At 32.8% G+C, this 13,941-nt stretch overlaps 1 long non-coding RNA gene across 1 annotated transcript; it reads right to left on the bottom strand.

Moving 5' to 3' along the window:
* Window positions 1–445: 445 nt before the first annotated feature.
* LOC127870736 (uncharacterized) lies at window positions 446–7,821 on the bottom strand. Its single transcript, XR_008044896.1, has 2 exons — window positions 7,577–7,821; window positions 446–3,879 (listed from the first exon to the last, which is right to left on the bottom strand). It is a non-coding gene; the product is annotated as an uncharacterized LOC127870736 (long non-coding RNA).
* Between the last annotated feature and the right edge of the window lie 6,120 nt (window positions 7,822–13,941).

Below are 13,941 nucleotides of genomic sequence, written 5' to 3'. Positions count from 1 at the left end.
GCTGTTTTTTCCGTTATTTTATTATTTAAATCTATAAATTTGTATTGCAATTATGGTGTGTAGTTAATTTTAAACTTCTAAGTTGAATAACTGTGCTAAATTTCCCTGTACATGATTCTAAGATCTGTTTACATCTTACTTATAGGTCAACCCTCAGCAGATTGAACAGCTGTTTTCAGGCATATATACAGCTGTAGGTCATGATCTTACTAATTTTTCCACTCACTTTAACACTCCAGTCCTTGTAAACATTATCTACTATGGTGGAAAGTGTACGCAGTCATTTTAAATTGCTGGTATAGGTAAAAGTGAAGTATTCTAGTAAGAATATATTAATTTATTTAAATTGTTGTGTTTAGGGTATACAAAAGAAATTAAATCTCAGGAGCAATTTTTCTCTACAGAGGGAGTATGTAACAGGGTATTCACAAACACTCATCCTTAATTAAATCACATCAAAACGAATTTATTGTCAGTATGAAATAACATGTATATAACATATGCTATGTATAGCTGTTTACCAAACTAACAAGCAGTAACAAATTGCAACACATCAATAATACATGGCATACATAAGAAATAGTTATTCTAATAAAGCACAATAAAAACACAATTAAAGCAGTATTCCTATAGGACATTATTCAAATGTAAGCAGAAATATAATATCAGTACTATACATTCAAAATTAAGAGCTGTTTAAAAGATTGTTGATGTTGACACAAGGAAGGGGCCTAAGGTACCATAAAAAGAAATGGTGTAAAAATGCTTACAGAGAAAATAGAACACAATAGTGCCACAAAATAAAAAGGGCTTAAAGGAAATTATCACCTCAAACCAGATTTGAAGGAAAATGATCAGCAAATTTCACACAATATAAGCAACACAATACAACACTGATGAATAAAAAATAAAATATAATTATAAAAGCAAAATAATACAATACTAATGCTGAAATGATTATCCCGCATGTGTAACTAGCACTATTTCAGAGCTTCAAAGGCAAATGATGAGCAAAGAAGCATTGATTAATGCTACATACATACAGTACTACAAGTTCTTCAACAAGATATCAAATGAAATGAACGAAATAAGACAACAACAGCAAACTGTTGTAGTGTCACTAGTATTATATATACATACTGTTAAGCTCAAAGAAAGCAAAAGCAAAAAAAGCATCAGAATGCAAACCTAATAAAGCAAATGAAAAAATCAAGATGCAAATTTCTCAGAGAAAGCAAAAAGCAAAAAGGCAACACAATGAAAACAAAACAAAACACCAATTTTATAAATAATTATAACTACTTATCCAATCAAGAGAGATTCAATGTGATGAATGAGTGAGCTACCATATATTAATAATGGAGAATGCTTTTTAGGTGAGCTGATTTCAGATACATATTTATGGTTTTATATATCTGAAACATTTGATTCATTTCGTTACTAAACCATGCAAGAGGTACAAGCATTTTTCATTTGCTTAAACCTACTATCTTTAGTTTCTTTCTTCATATGGTAACTGGTGAGTCATTTTATTATTTTAAGTGTATTTACTTGTATACTTGTTAAAATTGTAATCATTATATTATTTGAATGATATTGTATTTATCAATTATCTGATTTATAATTTATGATAATACTTATAATACTTTATGTTATCATATTTCATACCATTATCAATTATATAATTAAAACTAGGCGTAAGCATTCTTGAGTTATCATCCGGAAACCATTTTACTGTTTCGAGTCAGTGTGACCTTGACCTTTGACCTAGTGACCTGAAAATCGAAAGGGTCATTTGCCAGTCATGATCAATGTATATATGAAGTTTCATGATCCTAGGCGTAAGCATTCTTGAGTTATCATCCGGAAACCATTTTACTATTTCGAGTCACTGTGCCCATGACCTTTGACCTGGTGACCTGAAAATCTATATGGGTCATCTGCCAGTCATGATCAATGTTCCTATGAAGTTTCATGATCCTAGGCCTAAGCGTTCTCATCCAGAAACCATCTGGTGGACGAACCGACGGACCGACATGTGCAAAACAATATACCCCCTCTTCTTCAAAGGGGGGCTTAATAAAAGTTGGCAACTATAACCCCTTGTGTCAATACACAAACCCCTCTACATAACCAAACTGAAATACCTGTGTATTTAACTTAACAGTTAAAAAACACCATTTTTCAAAAGTGTATATTTTACATGAAAAATAAATAAAAATGCTAAGAATATCAAAACACATACTTTCTAAAATTTAAAACAGTAACATTACATCATTGTTTCATCATTTAGTAGTAAGTCTGCACATTGGCCTTTAACCAAAAAACAACAACACATTGCCATGGTTATTATGGCAGTACTTATTATTTTCACTAGTTTGTATGTTTATAGTCAAACCGGAGTATGTACTGAGAAAAATTATAAAAGTTGTTAAAGATAAAAAATGGATCAATAATGTTTTTTAAATAGGTCCCAGAGGGCCTGTGTCGTTCAAACAAATACCATACAATATTCAGATGCAACCTCAATTGCAGGCTCCTTATCTTTGTTGTTTAGGCCTAGGATTATAATAATTTTTATAACATGCATATAAGGAAAACGCCATGGTCCCAACTAGACACAAATTGAAAATCAAATCTTGGTTGAACCCTCAACAGGGATAGAACCACTGACAACTGGAGTACTGGAGTAAAAGTCTACTGCTTTGACCACTCGGTCATTTGTGGTCATACAATGTGGAAGGTATTTTAAACTTTATATAAGCAATTCTCGTAGTTTCACAAAATATAACAACGACAACAGAACTTTCCATATTATTCAATCGTTTTGCATTGCAACGATTTATAATTTTATAAACCACTATAGTGGTGGGGGACATAAAAATCTGAAACAATTTTGACAATTTACCAAAACTTGAAAAGGCCCCTTTAATAAAAAGCAAAAAGGTGTGGCTTATTTTCATCCCAGGGACATTATATGATCAATCAAAAATATTTTGACAATGTACAGAATGAATCCGAATTCGGTCAGTATCAACAAGGCTGGCTAAACGCTTGAAAATGTCCAGATTGGATCCAATTTTGTTAAGTATCAATACGGCTAGACTATTGAAATTGTTAGAATGGATCCAATTTTGGCAAGTAACAATAGTGCTGGGTACACTCTTGAAAATGTCCAGAATGGATCCAATTTTTGTAAGTATCAATAGATCTGGCTTCACTCTTGAAAATGTCCAGAATGGATCAAAATTCGGTCAATTTCAACAGGACTGGATACACTCTTGCAAATGTCCAGAATGGATCGAGTTTTGGTCAATATCAATAGAGCTGGCTACACACTTGAAATTCTCCAGAATGGATCCAATTTTGGTTAGTATCAATAGAGCTGGCTAGACTCTTACAATTTCCAGAATGGATCCAATTTTTAAGTATCAATAGAGCTGGCTAGACTCTTGAAGTTGTCCAGATTGGATCCAATTTTGATAAGTATCAATGGAGAATTTTATGGTCATTAGTTACTGTTTCTCTCCTTCACTTGCTAATGCTCATGTGCTATTAGCTACAAGCATGTGAATTAATATTGCATGTTTGACTTCTTGTTCCTGATGTTGTTGAGGCATGGTCAAGGTCCTACTTCTTGTATGTTTAAATTTCTATTTGAAGTTTATTTGCTGTTTATTTTCAACTTTCAATCACAATAGTAGATTTTTCTCTTTATCCGTCCATGGTCTGTTGGCGATATTTTATACGCATGTCCACTCTTTGATTTCTACATTCAAGCCTCTGTGTCCACACAAACTTAAAGAAATTGTTCTAATTACTGTCCCCCTGGGCAATATTGGATGTAAACCTTCTGGCATGACTGCCTTGCTCAACAATCTACAAATTAAAACCAGAAAATCCATTACTAAGTTGCATCACTTTAAAAAACAAACAAAGGGGCTTTTCAACATACATGGTGTCACAAAAATACAATGGAAAGGTCAAATCTGTTCAAACTTGTTCAACATACATGAAAGTGTGGAGCAATTTTGAAGGATATTTTAATTAAACATGATACTGCTTATTAATCTACATCTCTTGGCCTTGTGGTTTCATTGAAAATGTTTTCAATTGTCACTGTCTGTTTATTTTGGTTAAAATCAAAACAATTGGCTGCTAATTAAGATTTCAGTTCAACACCTGAGCACGGAACATTCCATGAAAGTTTTATCATGGATCTCTTAGTGTTTCAGAAGAAAATGATATCAGTTATTTCATTTAAAGATGTTAACACACCACCACAGAAAATTACCATTCACAATATCTCATAATGGATCATTAACAGTATTTCTTAAACTACTCCAGATGATGATTAATCTATTTATCAAGAATAATGTACAAGTCATTAATTGCAATTGACTTATCTTTGCAGTCTCTTGTCTTTTTTTACTTATTTTCAAATTCATTAATTAATGTTAGATTACCAAAAGTTATAATAAATGATATGCACATGCTGCCTATCACAACAATTCATATATTTGATTATTTTATTAAATTTCAGTACATCTGAGTTCCACTCTGAGTTCCACAGGTGGTTTTAATTTAGTATTTGTTTTTATCAGAGTTCATGAATCTGCAGTAACAGTATTATTAACTGAATACCGGTAGATCAATTCAATACAGGGAAAATACTTGTAGATTTAAGGCTAGTAGACCTACTGCCAATGTATACATTTTGGGCCGAATTAACTATGATACCTTATCTGATAACAGTTCATATTAATCTATTTTTTTAACTCTAAATTTCCAAATTTTTGGTGTTGACAACACATCTTCCACAACGTCACTGGAATATTGACTGAAAGCGGTCACCAAGATACTGTTTTTTTCTGATCACCCTACTGAAGTATGATTTCATTTAAAGCCACACACCTTGAAATTAAGCACATGTTGATCAATACATATAGATGCAATTTAAAAGTGTGCAAAATTGTCCTTCAATCTATAGCCTAGTTAGCAAGTAAATTTTTATTCTGTTTAATTTTAAAACCGAAAGTAAAATTTCTTTACGTGTACGTCCGTTTCGTCAAACACGATTATTTTTAAGTTTTAAAGCGCAAAAAAGACGGATTTCTACTTTGTAACCAATAGATATATTCTTATTGAGATAGATAAAATTAAATCTATAGCCTAGTTAACAAGTAATTTATTATTTTTCAACCGGTACCGCTTTTAAAACCGAAAGTAGGATTTCTAGACGTATATGTCCATTTTCGACAAACGCGATTATTGTTAAGTTTCAAAGCGCAAAAGAGACGGATTTCTACCTTGTTACCACCAGATATATTCTAATTGGCATAGATAAAATATGTTTCTTATTTATACTTAAATTTACTATGCCATGTATTTCATTTCAAGATGTGTGGCTTTAAAGCACACCTTGAAATGAAATACATGTTAATCAATACATATAGATGCAATTTTAAAGTGTGCAAAATTGTCATTAAATCTATAGCCTAGTTAGCAAGTAATTTATTAATTTTCAAACGATACTGCTTTTAAAACAGAAAGTAGGATTTCTATAGACCAGTTCACGTGTGACGTCACCTGCACCTGCGTGTTTACATCCGGACTACATTGGTAGGCAAAAGAAAGACACAATCAATGGGAAGAAATAGAGCGTGATCGTTCATATTTACACAATTTTATTTTTGAACATGCCAACAAGTTGTTCTACTTTACTGAAACACAGATTGAAAACAAGCAATAAATAGATCAATTCCAAATAAACAACATATAAAAATTAACTAAAATGGTATTTGTCTGGGAAAACTAACACGTTGACACATTAAATAAACATTTAATTAAATTAAATGCAATATTTTTCATTTCATTGTTTGCATCAATCTTAAAATCATGTAAGCCTTTGTATTACTGTGTTTAAGTTCTGCATAAACCGATTATCGCGTTTTTATCAAATATTGTCCAGACTTCACTAACAACATGGTGTAAACCACACTGGGTGGCAGATGACAGTCTGGGCATTCAACACAATTGAGGATACCACCATGTCTTCTCTTTCTGGTAGTATTAAGCAGTCATTTGGTTAAATTATTTACCGCTGAAATACTTAACAGTTGCTTTAATTAGATATGTTACATATTGTACAAATTAAAAGTCATGTCCAATATGGATTATCAGAAATTGTAAACAGTAAAGATATTAGCCCATTTCATTTATAAAAAAAAAAGTATTCAATAAGTATATAATTTACGTAGAAAACATTTAACGTATTTAGCGGGTATCAGTTAATTAAAACCACGTCATTCTGAATGATTCTGTATGATGATTTAATGTTACAGCAATGCACGAACGACATCATAAAAACAAGAAATTACGCTTAACACCAACGGGGGTAAATAATGTTTTCAAAAAATAATAATAAAACAATATGTATATAGATATATGTGTGTTAAAATGTTAAATATGTGTCACGCATACTACTAGTAACAAGTTTTCAATATACATGAATACACAGTTCAATTCGCATCATGTAAAGTTGTGTTTTTCAGCTGTATGTTAATTTTCCTCAATAGTGTCATTCTCTGTACAAAACCCATCAAAATTAAAATTACATGTAAATACCGTCATGCACTTCGCTTATAATAGGGCTTTGAAGTACATAATTTTTAAAGCACCCCTTACACTTTCTATCACTCATTTTTATCACACTAGCGTACTCATGCCATTGATAATTATTATTTTATAATTAGATGTATTATTATTGTAATTTATTGAAGCTTTTATGCAAAAAATAATACCGCTAATACATTATAGAGCTCTTTGTTGTGTCAAATCGCCGGTCTTTCAGTCTTCAGACAATCTTTACTTTGATACTTATGACGCATTGTTTTAAGATGCAAATAAATGTATTAATAAATTCTTTTTGCACTAAATATTATATTTTTGAAATATTATTTAGGTGTTGTTTTTTCGGACCTTCTTTTCGATTCATTTACTAAACAAGTGTCGTTATCCATATGTTTTGCGCTACTATAACCCATGCTTTTGCCTACCAGTGCATTGCTCATGTGCAAAAATCAAAACAATAACAATGAACTGCTCTATATGTAAATTGTATACGTCCATTTTGACAAATGCGATTATTTTGAAGTTTTTAACCACAAACAAAATGGATTTCTACCTTGTAACCACCATATATATTCTCATTTGCATAGATAAAATATGTTTCTTATTTATAATTAAATTTACTATGTCAAATAAGTTGTGTGGCTATAGGTAATTAACTGCAGACTCAGTCACTCTGTTTTAATATATTCACAAATGCCAAAATGGGGGTACACCGTCACTACACGTGTGACCGTGCAAAACATAGCTTTACCTTTTAACATACAGGCCTTCAGCAAAGAACTTTGACCACAAGGCATCCCTGTGCTTTAATCTTTAATTTATTACATTTTATAACCAATTTGTGTTGCTTTGATTCATCAATATTATGTATTTAAAATGACATGAAAACATTTATAATAGAAAGATTCATCAGCTTTTAAACGACTTTTTATTTTAAGCCTACCTGAATTTTCGCAACAGTTTTTAGTTCCAATTCAATTGACGACAATTCGCTTCACTCTTATAATTTTATTTAATCTTTAGCCCATTCTGGACCGTCGAGAAAAATTCGTTCCCTTCAGCATTCTTTGACAGACTTGACAGACATCTTGGAAATACGACTACTTTGCGGTGAGGCCGCCTTTTTACGGCCAACTTTAGTGGTATCCTATATAGCAAAATAAAAGGATCCATTCTAGACTCCACGATTCTCCTCAGCTTCCATTTTGTTTACGGAAGTGACGTCTGGGTTTCCCACAGCCTCGCTTTCAATCTGCAAAAGCGCTTGATTTAAAGCGACTGTACTAGTTAATGTTAGCATTTATATCCGTAGTAGGCCCTATCGGCAAAGGCGCTCGATGGCAATGTTTTTATTTTATTTATTTTTTTAGTAGTTACCCGTTCATGCCGTTGTTCATTATAATGCATACACATACTAAATCAATAAAAATCTTCCAACAAAACGTCTTCTTAAAAAAAAAGATAGTTCGACTATGTACATAGATATTATCAATCGCACATTCTCGGCCCTTTCCGTCAAACATCGGATAAGTACCTCGAAGGAGATAGTATGAATACACATTTCGGAAGCGGTATTGCGGTCTACCTACGCGGGCCTACGCGAATCAAAATTACATAGTAAAAACAAACATAGCCGGTTTTGCGAGTTGTTTACATTTAGCAAAGATGAAAATGGGGATTTTCTATGCTCTGAAGCCAGAGCAAGTAAAAACTCTACGGGAATTATGGACGCCGTCGTTGTTATTGTTTTTTGTTGTTGTAACATTCTTAGAATGGTATCACGTGGGCGGACTACTTTCAACCCGTATTTCTCCCGAGTCCGATTATGATAATCTGCGAGGGGTACCGAATGAGATATTATCTCAATCGGGACTCCTCGGACAATTCCGCCATAACGGCGATCGTCTCTCGGGTGTATTTGGTGGAAGGATATGTCTAACGCCTCTAGGCGGAAGATATTACACCGAAAATATAGTTCGGGTTACACACAAACAAATTTGCACTAAATCAACCGATAATATAGATATATAAGGACCAATATCTTTAAGGAGTAATATAATAGTAAATTTATTAATGTTATTGTTTAAATTTAGATATTATTGCATGCAAAATATTCAAATTTTAATAAATTTTAAGAAAGCCAATTAGTTGTTTATTGAAGTGAAAACAACAACATTATTTAAACTTAAAAGAATCAGTATTTCTTAAATTATATTCATTGCAACATTGCTGATGTTCGGCTGCAGGCGACAAACTTTGAGATTTAATCAATATGTTTATGTTCTATACCATTAACAATCGTACAACACTGTACAGTGGTACAGAGAAAACTCTTCGGTGTAATATAAGAAATAGTAAACTCCACATTGGTCCCAATGGCATTATAGTGACCAGCCAGGCAGTCACAAACTGTATATGGACCATAGCCATACGGCCCTCAGTGGGGCTATTATCAGTATTTAGACACCTGAAAGATTTCATGGAATGGAATGAGTGGGGCTTGATTGAATTTGAAAAACGATTCTTTCTGTGCATTTGATGATGGCAACCCTACAGTACTTCTTGCAGATATTGTTTATATTTTATCCTAGGCATTTTAATTCCAGATGTTGTTATCCCGGCCAGGCAACTAGCTTTTCAAAGCCTTAAATAATCCAGTGCCATAAAAATTAGGGACAGTGTAAAAATGTTCAGTTTGGTAATATTAATATATTAAAGCATAACTTTGCCCTTGGAAATGAACTCAATTCAGAATGGCCCCTCAAAATAAGACATATTGTATTGGAAATGTTAAAACTGAGCAGTGGTGTTGTTAAAATTTATATTATTTATCTTTTAAGAAACTTTAAGAAACATATCACAGGCATGCCCATGGTTTTGGGTCGGTACTCTTAAGATGGGAAACAAAAACACTAAATATGGTCGACAGTGCAGGCAACAATTGTAAAAAGATATTTTCCATCCCTGACTGCCATTACTGACATGAAGTAATTTAACTGTAATATGTCTGGAAACAGTGTCAGTCACACTTTTCTAAATATTGATTTATTCATGCATATGTATATATATGTCATACAAGTACAGATCATACAATACAGTCAATTTACAACATTTAACAATTGGAAAACAATTATCACAGGTTTTGGATCACAATGCAGTGATAGATCACATTTTGAATATCACAGTCAAAGTTAATCAGTTAAATTCAGTTACAAGTAACTAGTCAGTGTATTTAGCAGAGATCTGAAATAACAAGTAGTTACAAGATTTGAAATCAAGACATGATATATATATACCACATGATGTCCCATGAAAGTTTTGCAACTTATTTCCAATAGGGTCCTATATATGGGTGGCAAATGTACACAAATGGTGGCATTAATACACATAAACATATCATTCATTTAAACTTGAGACTATAGTCTTGAGATCAAATAGTAAATAGCATATATTATTAGAGAGTACTGGTTATACTATTATCTTGTTATCACATTTAGATGTATGTTTTCATGTAACATATTCGGGCCTACAGCTCAAAAAATGCTAGCTATGCCCCTGAAGAATCTTATTCTTGAGTTCACCTTTTTAATAATATTATTAACAATAGATGAAGCAGAAAGATCAGTGTCGAATATTGAACCAAGGTGTTCAACAGATGATTGAGAAACAATAGTGTGATCATTACATTTTACAGTAAAATTATGAAGTTTAGATAATTTCCTTTTGGAACCAAACACTATACATTCAGTTTTTCCAAGGTGTAAAGACAGTGTTGTTATCCACTAACCATTTAATACAATTTTCAAGTTCTTTACAAAATTCACTACTGATGATACTAGGATCTTTGTAAAAATAAAGGATGACACTTTTATCAGCATATAGAATAAGTTTACATAAATACAATAATCAAAAATCACTAATATCCTATATCAGTGTTAAGGCATTATGAAATGGAAATGGGTGTGACAAGTAACAAGAACCCTACACATTTACATCACAAAACATCTGATATCTTCAATTACTGGATATAATATATATATGTTGAAAGTTAATATAAAGAGGGCAATACGAAAAAAATGTACAAAAGTAGTAATAAAGACAAAACAACCAGTTTACAATGTTAAGATTTATGCAGTTGTTGGCAATAAGAAAACAATGACCTTTCTTAACTTTGAATTTTTCAAGTGTAAATACATGCATGTAAATCAGAACACAAGAATTTGTTTCCCGGTCACTTTGAGCAATATAAGTGCCCAATGTTTACACTCAGTGAATTTGTAAAACCAACTTATATGTGCGAACTGTCTGTCCGAAAACTTAAACATTTCCTATAACTTTTGCAATATTGAAAGTAGCAACTTGGAATTTGGTATACATGTCTATCTCATGGAGCTGCACATTTTGAGTACTGAAAGGTCAAGGTCATCCTTAAAGGTCAAATATATGGCTTCAAAGCAGCACAATAGGGGGCATTATGTTTCTGACAAACACATCTCTTATTTTTACATGAAAAACCACAGACATTGTTGGAATTTGCCACATATTAGGCATTGTGTATACATTTTTAAACTCAATTTTCCACACAATGAAACAACTTTTTAAAAAGTTCCTCCATCCCCTTTGCACAAAGAATCAGTTTTTAGCTCCACTGGCCAAATTTGTTCAAATTATGCCCCTGGGTCAAATTTGACCCTGCCCCGGGGGTCACAAAATTGAACATATGCTTATATAAGGCCTATTTTGTGAAAACTTTAAAAACTTCTTGTCCATAACTGTATGGCACAGGGCTACCAAATTTAGTATGAAGTGACATGTAATAGTTCTCTTCTTAATTTGTTCAAAGAATTCCCCTGGGTCAAATTTGAAACTGCCCCGGGGGTCACAAAATTGAATATATGCTTATAAAGTGCTTATTTTGTGAAAACTTCAAATATATTCTTGTCCATAGCCATTGGACCTAGGGCTACCACATTTGGTATGTAATGACATCTTATAATCCTCTACGAAATTTGTTCAAATTATGCCCCTTGAGTCAAGTTTGACCCTGCGCCGAGGGTCACAACATTGAACATATGCTTATATAAGGCCTATTTTGTGAAAACTTCTTGTCCATAACTGTATGGCATAGGGCTACCATTTGGTATGTAGTGACATGTAATAGTTCTCTCCTTAGTTTGTGCACATTATGCCCCTGGGGTCAAATTTGAAACTGCCCCGGGGGTCACAAAATTGAATGTATGCTTATAAAGGGCTAATTTTTTGTGAAATTTTAAAACCTTCTTGTTCATAACCATTGGGCCTAAGGCTACCAAATTTGGTATGTAGTGACATCTTATAGTTCTCTACCAAGTTTGTTCAAATTATGCCCCTGGGGTCAAATTTGACCCTGCCCTGGAGGTCACAAAATTGAAAATACGCTTACATGGAGCCTTTTTTGTGAAAACTTAAAAAACTTCTTGTCCATAAACATTGGGCCTAGGGCTACCAAATTTGGTATGTAGTGACATCTTATAGTTCTCTACCTAATATGTTCAAATTTTATCCCTGGGGTCAAATTTGACCCTGCCCCGGGGGGTCACAAAATTGAACATCTGCTTATATAAGGCCTATTTTGTGAAAACTTCAAATATATTCTTGTCCATAACCATCCGGCCTAGGGCTATCAAATTTGGTATGTAGTGACATCTAATAGTCCTCTACCAAATTTGTTCAGATTTTATCCCTAAATATAAATGTATAGCTTACATGTATATAAATATGATACGAGGTCTTACCCGGTATTTATACAAATTAACCTGGATATTTATGAAAAACACCATCTCCCTGTAGAGTGTAAAGAGAGAAGGCATTTGTTCACCAGTAACATTATGTTCAGTAATGGTAACGAACATGAAAAATTCAGTTCCCAATTCATCGAGTTTTTAAAAAGTTCAACTTTGCTTAAGTAATAATGCATCAATGTTGATTCTTAAGAAAAAGAGTAATCATTTATGCCTAAACTGTTCTGCTGTCCAGAAGCAAGGACGTCATACACAATTTTAAGCTTTACAACATTTATAGTTTTGGTTACTTAACAATCTTAAATGAATGTCCATTCTAAGTTTGCTGTCGTATTCTTCCCTCAAATCATACATGTTTCTTGCATAATTGAATGTTCATGTCCATGGATCACAATGTATATAGAAACAAACATTATTTTGAATTATCTTTCACAGTTATATATTTAAAGAAGGCTAATTTTGGGATACACTAAAGCAACTATTAACATTTGTCTCAAAATGAATCATCCTCTGAAGCCCCCGATGGGATTCAAACCCATACCTCTTTCCTCTGGAGAGGAAAGTATTCTATCTTAAAATACAAGGGCATGTAAGAGGAAAACTAGCAATATCAAAGGGACGTTTTCACAGATTAGACATGTATTGAAGTTTGTTATTAAATATTTTAATTGATAAGTAAACATTTGAGCAAAATACTCCAATAAAAAATAATAAAAAAGAAAACAAAAGAAAGGAAGTCTTCCTTAACTGGGCTCGATCCACTGACCCTTGGAGTAAAAGCTTAAACTAATGGGCCATCAGTGCTCCCATATAGTAAGTGGTTTATTTTATACTTTATATAAGCAATCCTTTAAATGTCACAAAATCTAACTATAACATAAGAACTCCCAAAATTATCTTTTTCATTATAGACTCTATGCTATATTGATAAATGCAAACATTGGATCTAAAAAGCTGCAATAAAAAAAAAGAATAAAAGAATAAAATTGAATAAAAATAAAAAAGTAACGCTTGATTGGTAATTGTTGGCTCGGGTACTACTTACATGTACCCCGGGTACTCTTAAGTATACTTACATGTACCCCGGGTACGGTAAATATACTAAAACGTACCCGGGAAATGTAACGCTAAATCGGTCTTTGTCGGCTACTTTTTGAAATTTATTATATTAACATGTATGTCAATTTTCTGTAAGATGGCCTCTATATTAAAATTATAATCGAAACTCATATTCAAAAAGCATGTTAGTGCAGTTTTGTTAAAAGAGAAATTTGTTTAAGATAATCGGTAGCGCGTTTTCCGACATCGGATTTTGGGCGAAATATAACTCAGGTACAGTCTAAAATCGACCGGGTACGATTAAGTATATTTACCATACCTGGGGTACATGCAAGTATACTTAAGAGTACCCGGGGTACATGTAAGTAGTACCCGAGCCGACAATGACCAATCGAGCAAAAGTAACCCTCAAATGGGCTCGAACCATTGACCCCGTGGAGTAAAAGTCTACCGTTTGGACCACTCGGCC

This window comes from Dreissena polymorpha, chromosome 3, assembly GCF_020536995.1.
Source record: "Dreissena polymorpha isolate Duluth1 chromosome 3, UMN_Dpol_1.0, whole genome shotgun sequence".
In the NCBI taxonomy this organism is placed as follows: domain Eukaryota; kingdom Metazoa; phylum Mollusca; class Bivalvia; order Myida; family Dreissenidae; genus Dreissena; species Dreissena polymorpha.
Note: the sequence above shows the minus strand (reverse complement) of the source record. Positions and strands in the feature narration are given on the sequence as shown.